The sequence below is a fragment of the Vicugna pacos genome, chromosome 13 (assembly GCF_048564905.1).
Source record: "Vicugna pacos chromosome 13, VicPac4, whole genome shotgun sequence".
Lineage (NCBI taxonomy): Eukaryota > Metazoa > Chordata > Mammalia > Artiodactyla > Camelidae > Vicugna > Vicugna pacos.
This window is the reverse complement of record NC_132999.1, coordinates 11,013,680-11,027,261: the sequence shown is the minus strand read 5'-3', so window position 1 is coordinate 11,027,261 and position 13,582 is coordinate 11,013,680. Positions and strand designations below refer to the sequence as shown.

At 40.5% G+C, this 13,582-nt stretch overlaps 1 protein-coding gene across 1 annotated transcript in view; it reads left to right on the top strand.

Moving 5' to 3' along the window:
• Positions 1–13,582, top strand: part of AK5 (adenylate kinase 5) — a 211,164-nt gene that overhangs the window by 91,216 nt on the left and 106,366 nt on the right. The window lies entirely within an intron of this gene.

Sequence of the window (13,582 nt, the reverse complement as noted above, 5' to 3'; positions counted from 1 at the left end):
ATGTTTTTTTAAATGTCTATTTTATTTATTTCCTCTCTGATCTTTATTATTTCCTTCCTTCTGCTGACTTTTGAGTGTTTTTGCTCTTCTTTTTCTAGTTCTTTTGGCTGGTGGGTTAGATTGTTTATTTGAGGTTGTTCTTTTTTTTTTTTTTTTTTGAGGAAGGCCTGTATCACTATAAACTTCCCTCTTAGCACTGCCTTTGTTGTGTCCCATAAATTTTGTGTGGTTGTGTTTTCATTTCCATTTGTCTTAAGGTATTTTTTAATTTTAACTTTGATTTCATCATTGATTCATTGGTTTTTTAATAGCATGTTGTTTAATCTCCGTGCTTCCCTTTTTTTCTCCTTTGTTTCTCTGTAGTTGATTTCTAGTTTCATGGCATTGTGGTCAGTAAAGATGCTTGAGATAATTTCTATCTTCTTAAAATTGTTGAGGCTTCTTTTGTTCCGAAGTATATGATCAATCCTAGAAAATGTTCCATGTGTACTTGAAAAGAATGTATATCCTATTTTGGGGGGGTGTAATGCTCTGAAAATAAGGATATTTTTCTTAATGTACAAAACACAAGGACAATGATAACAGGAGAGTCCATCCATGAATAAGAGAGTCCAATAAATGTTTGGAAGACAGAAGGCAGGTGGGATATAAATAACTGATTTAACAAGAAAGAAGTAAGACAGTTTAAAATGTGTAAAAAAGAGGTTTGAAAAATATATTTCCTTGCTAATAATGAAAAAAGCAAAGCCTTGGAGAGGGTCAGGGTTTGGATGCGCCAGGTCTGGCAGACATAAAGATAAGGCTCAGCACCAAGTACTCACATTTACTGAAAATCAGTCTACAGAGGAGCTGGCTCCTCCCCAGCGATTCCCACGAACAGAGCTCAGTCACTCATGCCGCTTCTCCTAGGAGGAAGTTTGAAGGCTCTTCCCCACAGAAATTAACCAGGAAAAACTCAAGATGCAAAAACCCCAAACATATTAGTGTGTTGGGGCTGCCTTAACAAAGGACCACAGCCTGGGCAGCTTACACAACGGAGTTTATTTTCTCAGAGGTCCAGAGTCTTAGAGTCCGAAATCAATGTGTAAACTGGCTTGATTTCTGCCGAGACCCCTCTCTCCTTGGCTTGCAGATGGCCACCTTCTCCCTGGGTTTTCACACGGCCTTCCCTCTGTGTCTCCTGTGTCCTAATCTCCTCTTCTTATAAAGACCAGTCATATTGAATGAGGGCCCATCCATATGAACCTCATTTTAATTTAATTACCTCTTTAAAGACTCTGTGTCTGAATACAGTCACATTCTGAGGTACCAGGGATGAAGATGTCAATATGTGAATTTGGGGGGGACACAATTCAGTCCCTAAAGCCTACTAGAGCAGCCAAGGTGAGATATCAGCTGAGAGCCTGCCCACGAGGCCGTCAGACCACAGCACTTTGCCCTGCCCCGGCCGCTGCACCAGCGGTCAAGATCCTCTCCTTTGACGAGATCAGTCATCCCTCTCTGGAGAAACTAATGGGCCCCAATGAAGTACATGCTACACTTGAGTTGTCCCTTGGCCTCTCAGAGGGGCTGTTACTCATGAATGAATGGGCTCACTCATAAATATGCCAACCAAAAAAGACTTCTGAGGCAAGTTTCCAGCATGAAAGCAGGTACAATATAAACAACAGAAAATAATGAATCTGGAAGAAATGGAAATATGCAGGAAATGAGAAGAAACATTAATAACATTCTAGTTATGCCTCTGGGACAATAGGAGAAAAATAGTGAAAATAGTGTCACTACAAAACAGGAGCAAGATGCATGAAAGAGCATTAATTACTTAATGGAAAAGTGATAGGATATTCCTGAGAGATCACAGCAATAAGAGGTGGAAAGTGGTGTAAGAGGTAAATCCTAAAGCTGATAAATCAAGAAATAGCTGTTAAAGTATATTATTCATAATGCCAATAATGTCCAGAAGAAGCAGCTAAAATAAAAATATGCTTTTCCTGCAAGAAAGAGTAGAGTGCTATTTTTCATTAAGCTTTTCAATAGCATATTCTTTTTCTTTTTAATTCCATGGATGTATTGCTTTGATTTCATTATTTTTAAGTTAAAAAAAAAGACTGAAATAGTCATAACCTTGCTAAATATAATAGCTGTGTTCCTGGTGGTATGTGTAGATTCATTTTTATAAATCAATCAATATTAATTCTCTTTGAGCCCTTTTAGTTAAGCCCAATAAATTATTGTAGGCTCTGTGGAGAAATTCAAAGAATAGTAAGACGGCCTGTTCCTTCCACAAGTCTGGTTTGTTCAGGATAAAAATATTATCGGAAAGCATATTCCAAATACTAAATAAAAGCAGGAGACTGGAATGTCTTAGACTTCAGAAAGGAGATGATGTGACGTGGGCTTCAGTTCGTAGAGAAGAGAGGGGAGGCAGAGTTGAGCACTGGGAAGAAGTGTGTGGTTCGCCGGGGGCGGGGGGGTAGAGGGGAGAGGTGTGCGGAGGCCTTTCCCACAGAGGTGACAGGAGGCACATGGGAGCACAGGCAGGGGACTCAGATGTGAGATGGATAGTGGGCTAGTTTGTTAGGGCTGCATGACAAAATACACTGACTGGGTGGCTTAAACAACAGAAATTTATTTTCTCCCAGTTCTGGAGGCCAGAAGTCCAAGATCAAGGTGTCAGCATGTTTGGTTTCTTCTGAGACCTCTCTCTCTTGGCTTGACGGTGGCCCCCTTCCTGCTTTGTTCTCACACTGTCTTCCCTCTGTGTCATCTGTATCCTAACCACATTTTCTTATAAGGATATCAGTGATATTGGATTAGCGCCCACCCTAACGACCCCATTTTTACCTAATGACCTCTTTAAAGGTCCTCTCCCAAAACAAGGTACTGGGGCGGGGTGGGGGGGACTTCTACATATGAATCTGGGGGACACAGTTAGCTCATACCAGTAATAAACCAGTTTGGCAGCAGCATAAGATTTGTATTTTAAAAGGGTGATGCAATGGGAATAATTCTGAAAGAGCAGTCTAGAGAGACGAGGTGTGAACTTTATTTCATAGGAAATATGTCCCTGAGCATTTCTGAGCAAGACGTAGGCAAGATCAGCCTGGTGGTGGTATGTGGGTTGCTGTCACCAGGAGACCAGCCTAGAGGTCAGCAAATAATTAAGCAGGTACTGCAATATCTCAGCTCAGAGATGAGAGTGATTTTAACTGTAGCAACAGCAGTGACAATGGAAAGGAAGGATACTGGAATGTTACAGATGGGAAAACTTAGGGATTCCCAATATTTATAACTCCAATAAACTTTAAAAGTCATTTTATCCTAATTGTCACTGGAAATTTCTAGAAGGTCATTGCAGCCAATCAGAGCCTTTGATTAGCATGAGCTAACCATTATTACTTTACCAAGTTGACAAGCGCAAGCAATAAACTCAAGGTTTTATTTGCTTTAAGAGCATTTTGGGGGAGGAAAGTACGGTTTCCATAAGCATTCTGAAATACAAAATACTTAGAAAAATAACTTGTTAGATGCTTAACACTGCTTTCTGAAGCCGCAGGGAGACTCCCAAGTCGGAAACCCCTGCCTGGACCTGGAATGTCTCCATTTATTGGTGAAGAGACTTAACCAGACACATCCCAAATCACACTTCAGGTTATTCGCAAAATGGAGCCAGAACGAGCCTGCTGCATCTTGTTCTAGATCAGTTACATTCCGTTGAGAAGTAACAAGACCTGGTATCTGACTGGTAGCACTTTTAGGGAACAGTAAAGTCACTTGAAAAGCAAATAATAATCCCCTCATTTATCCTTTGCTAAAGACTAGATTTTCCATGGTTAAATGTTTGCTTAAAGCAAGATAAACCATTCATTCTGGTTTAAAATTGGTTGCTTAAAACCACCACTTGGATACTTTTTCTAACATTGATTTCTCAGCTACTCATTTTCTTATTATCCTGCCATTTTAAACAAGAACAAACATGACTGTTTCTTGAGCCATTCTGACATAATGGCACATTAACAATCACCTTGTTTAAAAGTTCCGTTGTCATATACATAAATAAGTGGGGCCTTCACAGACTCAACGTCTGACTCCTGCTTACCCCACTCCATGACACTTTTCTTTTTTCCATAAGTCTGTCAACAGAATCTCACAAGTGCTGGGCGTTCGTTGCTAGTACAGACCAGTCTCAAAGATCTCCGCAGTGACGTCTGTGTTTTAGGGTGCAAGTCAAGCTGCTGGATTAGCAGATGGTTACCATTAAAGGAAAGGAAAAATGAAACAGAGGTGCCCTGTCCCTGTTAAAGCTACATTTAGGGAGGAAATTAATATGCCTCGTCTCTTCTGAATGGACATCACACAACCATGCTCTCTCTCTCTCCTCCCTCTCAAGCTGTTTTCAGCATTCATGTAGAGCCTTTGCTGCCAAACCTTCAGCATCTCAGAGTAACCCAAAATCCATGTAGAATATTCTGCATCTTACCTTTCTTTTTTCACATGAAGCAACTCCCCGTGTATGGGAAACTGTGATAATTCAGAATGAAATGTGGGTGAAACACTTTTAAATGTTGTCAGCTCCATAAACATCTGACATTTAAGAGAACTATATTTACTACTGAAAGCCAAGTGTGGGAAGGATGAAATCTATTTTAATAAAAAGAAGGAGACCGATCACAGCCTTGATCTTTCTCCTCTTGGCCAGAAGGAGAATGACCAAGCAGCAAGGCCTTTTTTTGGTGGAATGGCCGACAGTGAGCAGGCTGAGTCCCAGACCATAAACTAGGGAAGCAAATTCAGAATATCAGAGAATGTGGAGGGAAGTAGAGACGAACTGGAGGACTGGACAGAAGATGAGCCACCTCAGGGAGTGAGAACTATCCTGTCTTGAAAACAGATGGCTCAGTGGTACCTGGACAGCTTAATTAAGGATGGGTAAAGCTTATGACGCTGATGACAGTAACTGACTTCTTTGCCTAAACCAAAGCCTGAATTGCAAGCGACTGTATTTGGGGGCCTGCCACGGATTTAAGTTAGATATCCTGAGGACAATTTTCTGATGTTTCCAGAGGAAGACTGTAGAATCACTTTGATGAGATACACAAGTGGTGAAAGTCAAAATCACATCTGCCTGAGAGAAGAAAATGGCAGAGATGGGGAAAGAATGGTAACGTTTGATGTTAAAACATGTGGGAAAGATATTTGCAAATTCTTGTTCCAAATGCTGGAAAAGAAACTGGATAAATCTGTGGCTGCCATAAGAAGAGTTTCTGGGTCTCACTGATAGGAAAGAAGAAAGGAGGAAAGTAGCGTTATCTGGGGCACAGAGGTTGCCTGGGGTAGCAGAAATGCTGAATTATTAAGTAAATAATAAGTAAAGTAATAATAAGTAATAATTAAGTAAAGCACAGAAAAGTGACAGGAGGATGCCGCGAGAAGGGAGAAGACCACGGAAAAGAGCAAAATAGAGGAAATGAATACAATTGTAGCTTGTTAAAGAAATTGATAGTGTGATTCATGAGGAATTTGTGGATTTGAGGAAGTAAAATAGCTGCAAGTTATCACTTTTCACGAATTCTTATTATTTTGAAACCCACAGTTTCTCTAAAATTCTTTTTTTTTTAAGAGTATGGTTTATGTGGCAAGAAGACTTCAGACACAGGTCTTTGAATTCACTGAGAAGAGAACCTGAGCCGACACTCGACCTGGGATTTTGTGACCAGTTATGAAGGGTGACCAGTCATTCAGTAGGACACTTACAGCATATTAAGAAGTGCATTCTGTTCTGGTGTGATCATCATATCCAATTACAATCAGTTATGCTTAGTTTCATAAAAAAAGCTACTTTGATGTAGCGTGATCTCTCATAAGGTGAAATCCCTTTACCAGGCACTCGTCTGTTACTATTCATACCTGCATTACCTGCCGTGGTTTATAAAACAAAGATGTAAAAGTTTTAATCAGAGCTCATCTCACTTTGTGAAATGTTTATTTCCCCAGACTGCTCTACGTGCCTCGAATGGCTCATTACGCTGTCAGTAAACAGTTGATAAAGTTTCAACACTGGTCACTTAGGTGAGAGTGTAGAAACCCACTCAGCTCAGAGTTTATGAAGCTAACAGCTAACTCCTACGCAGAATCTCAAACCCAGACCCCTTGTAATGAGTAAAAGAGAAAAAATTCAATGGGGACAAACACTGAACTAGGGAAATGGTCAAAATCACTAAGCCATCCAAAAAAAGAAAGGTTTTGTTTCACTTTTGAAAGGACAGAGGAAATAAAAACAAATCCCAAAAGGTTTTTTTTTAATTCTTAAATTAGATTTTTGTCCTGTTTACTTTATATCCTTTATATGGCATGATTTCTTGAGTTTAAAGGTGGAGAAATTCTATTAAAAAAAAAACTAAGTAAGATTTTTAAAAGGCAGAGTGAAACCTCAATAAGAATACTTTAAAAGTAGATGTTCAGTCCTTTAGAAGGACAATAGATTGCTTTTATCTGTGTATTTTGAAGAAGCTCTAGCAAGTTGTGGCTAATCGTTGTTGGTGTGTCTACTTGATGCTGTGATATCAAATTGCTATGAGAGTGATACATGGCTCGTTTTGTCTTGGGTTGGATCCCTGAGCGGCAGAGCCCCTGAGAGGGGGTCTGTTGAGGGAGTGATCTCAGAAGGCACCTGTCATTGAGCAAGGGAAAGGAGAGGGCAGGGAAAGAAGGCAGACACAAACAAATGGTTTCAGAAGCAATCCAGCCTCAGCCTGATCTCACCAGCAGCTCTGCACGGAGAATTGCGCAGAGATGGTCCAGGAAATGGGAGTGCTGCTCCCAGGTGACACCTGTCAGTGAGAGTAGCCCTCCAGAAAAGGGTCTGGGGGATGAGCTGTTAGTAGCCAACACTCTAAACAGCTGGGGATGGGTGTACCAAGCTGGTATATGTGTTTGTCTCTCTCACGATCTTCCTCATGTGAAAACATCCTCAGGCTGTTGGCGTTGCCCAGTGTCTGTCCACAGCAGGTATCCAAATCATAGCTAATGGGGAGTAAACAAGCGTCCTGATAGATGCTACAGGAAAGACACTGAAAACTAGATAATAAGAAATGGGGGTGATGGGGATAGCTCAGTGGTAGAGTGCATGCTTAGTTAGCATGCATAGGGTCCTGGGTTCAATCCCCAGTACCTCCATCAAAAAAAGAAATAGAAAATAATAATAACTATTATTTATGAAGCATTTGCCAGGTGCAGGCGCTGTGCGTGGAATATTTTTGTCAGGGAAGAACTATTACACCTGTAGAAACTGAGGTGGATGTTTTCCAGAGCCACGTAGCTGGTGTGACATCAAAGCTCACACTCAAGCTCGTCATTGTGCTGAATGCTCAGAAATGAGGAAGGGGAAACAGAGTAAAACAAATACTAAAAACCACTGATCCTGGGCCATTAACAGCTTCATGGAGTGGCTTTGTTCTCCTCATAAAAGATGGAATTACCAGCTGCTTCTCCCTCCTCCTAAAAGGCCAGGCATGTCCAAGATGGTGCTTGAATAAAAATTAGAAATTCTAGAATCCTTGGATCATGCCATGTGGTTGAACTAGCCAGGAGATTGGCAGTCTCTTTGTCGCTGCCTCGATGATAGATACCGTGGAGTGTGCACGTACATAATTGTACCTTCCAACTTGTTTACGGTTAGCCTGACTGTAGTTGAAAATAAACCACGAATATTATTGGAAGGGGTGAGATTAAACTGGATGTTAATTATTTTTCAGGATTCCTCCAAGGTTCAACTTTCCAAACTTACAATCTCATGGATCTTATGGGGAAAATCCTCTGACACATTTGGGGCCTTTCTAATGAGCTACTTTGCTCTTCCTCAGGGTAATTACTCGCTTGCTCTGCGCCGTGTATGAGATAAGCGACTTAAAGTTTAAGCCACATCCCTCTGTAATTAGCTTGATATAGTAAAGAAAAACTTAAAATAACGTAATTTAAATGAATACTCATATTATCATATTATCTTAAAGTAAGATAAATATCTGGCTACTTACAAATCTTTAAAGATTATGTATCTGAATTTTAAATAGAGGACCCGTATTGATTGCTCTTCAATGTGTGCTCAGGGGATTACGTTTAAAACCCCTGGCTGTCACCCAGTTGTGCTCGCTGTGACTGGACAAATGCAGAACCTGAATCTGCACATTCATAATAATGGTTCTGACTCCCCTGACAAGACAGCTAAGTAGGTCATGATTTTATGCCAAAAGGAAATGGTCTTTTAGTGGCCAAAGGACTGTTTTTTATACCCCGTGGAAGCCTGTTATGGTGATCTAGTACTAACATCATTGCTGAGTTTCTCATTCCAAATTCATCACTCTGCCCACAATCTTCCAGTTTTTGCCTTTCCCACCAGGAAATAGTAGTGGGATTTCTTTTTACATATCTTAAAATTCAGGAAAACATTTTATGATGCCACAGTTATTCCCAGCTTTCGAGGTAAACACAGAAATCTAGCCTACCCCTTAGGGCATGATTTTTATACTGTCATACTTCTTTTTGAGACAGAACCATTGAGACCACAATTCATTTATGTATTCATTTATTCTCTTGCAGAGCGCTTGGTCCAAAAGAGATTGTGGAAAAGAGAAATTGAGGCGCAGATTAGGGTGATTTGTTGCTCTTGTGGCTTTTATTTCCTTTATCAATATTATAATGTTATTTATAAAACAAATGTAAGTCAGGGAGATTTTTAAAAAGCAGAAACAGTGATGAGACCTAAGAAGTTGTCAGAAAGAGAGTAAATCGTTTTGGACTTAAAAGAATTTATCCCATTTTAAATGCTTCCGGGAAAATGTGATTCTACAAAGACATCCATTTGCTACTTCCCTGTTATAGAAATAGATAAAACTTTTTTTTAATTGGCTATTTTTTTTTGGCCAACAGGAGGTAATCAGGTTTATTTCCTTCTTTATTTTTAGAGGGGGTACTGGGGATTGAACCCAGGACCTTGCGAATGCTAAGCATGTGCTCTACCACTTGAGCTATACTGTCCCCCTTGCAGAAGACACGTTTTGAGATTTACTGTGTGGCAGGCTCTGCAGTGATAATGGCTTCTCTTACTTAACCCATTTAGCAATCCACAACCTTACGACGTACACACTGTGGCTATCACCTTTCTATGGATGAGAAAAGAGGCTTAGAGAATCACAAAGCTACACAATCAGTAATGGTAGGTCTTGGATTTGAATCCAGATCGTCTGGCTTGAGAGTCTCTCTCTACACCTTATCACTTCCCTCAATCATTACCTGTGATCAAACCAAAACAGTGAATTATTACTGAGAGACTTAATTCTTCAACCAGATGAAGAATCATGCAAATCTGGCTGGGTGTTTTCTGATTTATATATTGTTGTCAGATAAAAAAGAATGAATATCTTTACTAGATCTGGTGGGGCAGCCACAAACTCAGACAAGAGTATTTATGGGTCCTATATATTTGGGACTCAAATGCCATCTCTCCTATGACACTTTCTTTAATCCTCAGTCCCACCCACCGCGCACATCCTTCTCAATCCCTCGTCCCTCTCTGATACCAGTTAATCCTCCTTTCTCCTCTGATCTCGCCTGTACATTTCTCTGTGGCTCTGTGACTGTCCTTATTCTCCTTTAATGTTAGGGCTCAAGTGGACGTTCCCTTCACGGGACTGTGCACTCTTTAAGGGCAAGAGTTCTGTTCTACCAAGCACTGACCCTGCAGTGTGTCGCATGTCGTAGGTACACTATAAGGGTTTCTTAATGAAGGAATTAATGAAAGTTCCCACACACTCAACGGTGTCACCTTCTCACTTCTCTTTAATGGAGAGGACATTCATAACAGGTGAAAACACAGTCCCATCTATTCTACTCTATGATGCTGGAGTAAGACATCTTTGCATGCTGTGCCCTCAGCAGATGTTAGATACTCAATAAGTATTCGTTGAGTAAATGAAACTATGTATGAGAACCTTCTAACGAGCTTGCAAGAGGTTCTGCGGGATGTGGTAAATTTCTTAGATGTCCTACAAAATCACTTCGTCATTTTGTAGAAGCTGACATATTGCCTTTGCTTTTGTGTAATCAGAGTTGCCTCATTCTGTGGGCCTGAAGGTTGCATTTGAAATTGGTGTTAATTTTGGTTTTCTCAGTCCCAGCTTTTTGCCCTGAGGCTCATAACAGATTCTCGTTGGTTTTGGTCTCCAATGGCTCATCCCATGTGTACCAAGTGGAATGTTGTCCCTAAAATTTTGGGAAAGTCTGTTACTTTGCAAATACTTTGCACCCTTTATACCCCGGTAAACTTACCAGTTCCCATCCCCTTCAGGAGGAAGTTCACCATGTCCATGACAGCAGAGATAAAAACATAAGAGCAGGCTTGGCTGGAGGCAGCATGGAAGTTAATCGGCTTTTCAGAGGCTATACTCATTTTGTCTTTGAGGGATGTCACCTTTTGATAGAACAGAATCTTTCATTGCTGGTATCTTCAGGAGGCTAGAAAGGATTTCTTCTAGGGTCTCAATCATATGTGAAAATGAAAAAGAGAAGAGGAATTATTAAACAAAAAATAGCCTCAAACAAAAATGATGGAGAAGTCGAAGCCAGGACACACATGGACAAGTTCCCATGGGATGAGTTAGAGGCATATTCTGGATCTGGATCCTCTTTCTCAGTCATCTTCATCCTCTCTAGCCACCCACCTCAGCAACTGCCTGAAAGACCCGTCAGCGCCACACTTAGCCAACAGAATCAACCCAACAGGGCTACACATGAATCAAATTGGCTGAGTGCATAGTTGGTTGAGTGGTATGTGGCCAGTGGAATTTCTAGATGATCCACTTCAAAATTCAACAAAATAAAATGTCAATATTATTTACAGATGGCAAGTAATCTTTCTCTACATGTTGCTTCTAGTCAAAGGTCTAATGATTTTAGCAGAGAAATATGAAGAGTAATCACCCTTTTAGTTGAGTCAGCTGAAGCCACATAAAGGTAGCTTCAGAAGAATTTATACAGTTTTAACATCGATTTGCATATTAATTTCCCTCCTCTGTCTGTGGGCCGAAATATAAATCCCATCATTACAAATCTGATTTTCATTCTCATAATCTTCTTTTACTTGCTTCATTTATATTTTTTCTAAAACTTGGAACAAAATAGGTGACTTATCTAAAAGACCCAATGGCTATCAAGTGGTTAACTAATCCTCCATTCGGTTTCTGGTTTCTAATCACTTTTTACCACCAAGCCTTTCATAGCCAACTTGTTAATAAGTTAATTATTCTGAAACAAAGACCAGTTTGGTTTTTTGGGAACTTGGTACAAACAACATAATCACGAAGTGCGTAAGGGAAAAAATGAGGACGGTTGTTTAAAAGGCTCTGAATTTGGAACTGACCTTAAAACTAAAAATAGAGAGGAAAAAGAAATGAATGTGGGGTAACTAAGAACCCAGGATTTGTTCTTCCCAAAGCTAAAATAGCTTAGTTCTCAAGAGCACAAGCGTTGTACTAGGACAGACTTGAGTTCATACCGAAGCCCTGTTCTCCAGCCGTTTGACCTTAAATAAGCATTACGTTTCTGAGCCAACTATTCCCTTGGGAGAATGACACTCAGGTCGTTGTGAGGGTTAACTGAGAGGTTGACAGAGTGCTCTACCTATTGCCTGGCAGATCGTCAGTGCTCAGTAAATAGTAACTACTATTATGCCCGTGCACTCAACTGTCCCCTTCCTGTGGACACAGCCCAGCACACAGTTACTACATGCACATGTGCAGGGATGTCTGGTAGAGGAAGCAGCTACCAGATCAAAAACACCCCAAGAAAGTTATCAGATAACTTCAGGAAGCAAGAAAGTGCGTCACCCAGTCTCTTCTCAGAAGGTGAATCCCAAGATTTTAAGGCAAAGGCATCTTCATTTTCTTCAAAGAAAGTATGGCTTTCACACCTTCATTCCTTAGCACTAAAAGAAATATCCTTCCTTTCCTTTCTTCTTTTAGTTTAGTTTCACTTGCTCAGAACTTGACTCATGGGTCAGCTTCTCCAAGAAGCCTTCTCTGACCAGCCCCAACCCCACACCGCCCACCTGCACAGCCCCAGCCCCCAGGGCACCCCATGTATACCCCCTCAAGGTCCTTCCCACCCGAAACTGTTATTAACGATTTACTTACCAAGTTTCTCAACATAGACCTTAAACTCCATGAGGGCAGAGACACTGCCATATTTGACTGAATTAAATTATTTCTCCAAGGTCATACATACAACAAGGGGAAGCAGTAGCATGATTTTTCTAAGAGGTATTTTATAATCCCAAATGATTGCTATTCCAGTAAAATATGTTTTCATAAGTGTTAAATGCTGTTCTAAAGAAGTTTGTAAAGAGAGAGACAATCTCTCAGTACTGGTAACATAGAAAGTGTGTACTAACTAAAAAGGAATTCGATTTAAAATCCTAACTCTTTTTCTACTTGTACGTGATGTGTTTCAATGTAAGGTCCTGTGTTCACATTGCAAGATGCACTTCCCTTTGTTTTTCTGAGCGAATCTCTTTGATTCCACTTGATTTCCACTGAATTGCCCACGTAATCGTGGACTGGCCATACCTGGCCATGGTGGTTAAAGTCGACACTGCTGGTGAGAAATTTTTTTTAAATAAAAATAAGAAGCCTCTCAACTAAAGGGGGGAAAAAAGAAAAGGGAAAAAATCAGTAAGAGAAGTAGAACGAGCCTGATCTTCCTAAATTAGCCCCTAGGCACACATCTGGCGCTTTGGCAGCGAGCAGTTTTCTCAGGCTTTCAGGGTACCACTTAGGGCCCCGCAGGAGGAGACACTCGAGCGCTGGAGGGAAGGGAGCCTGTAATTACGAAAGGCACCCAAAGTCACACGGCGGTGAAATTTGACTTCTGAGACTCTTAACCAGTTTCTTCAGTTTGGAAGCTTCCTTGGCACAGATTTCCATCCTTACGCCGCTGCTTTATAGTTTTAGAAAGTCTCAAATTGCTGGAATGCTGGGAGGAGAGCGGGGGAAAGAGAGAAAACAGGAAGGGAGAAGGGTATTTTAATTACTTGAATGTTCTGGTTCATGCAGTTTGACAGTTACTTGCTGTCTAACTGCTGGGCTCTGCACCCTGCTAGGTGCCGTGGGAAAGACACAGGAACCACGGATGTGATTCTTGTCTACAGTGAGTTTATCTTGCCTGTTCTCCTCCATTTTCTTCCTTTGACCGTTTTTAATCAAATCTTTCCAAATTATTTTAGTCCTTGCTGGTGCCTTTGTGATTACAGAAAATCTAACATGAGTTAATATGCGGCAACTTAATTTTACTTTACTTTTTTTTTCCAGTTTGAGATACAGTTGACATATAACATTGTGTAAGCTGCATTGTGATGATTTGATACACATATATGTTGAGAAGTGATTCCCGCAATAAGGTTAGTTAACATACCCATCACCTCACATATTACAGTGTGTGTGCGGTTAGAACATTTACAGTTTACTCTCTTAGCAATTTTCTAGTATACAATACAGTATTGTTAGCCGTAATCACCGAGCTGAATATTGGATCC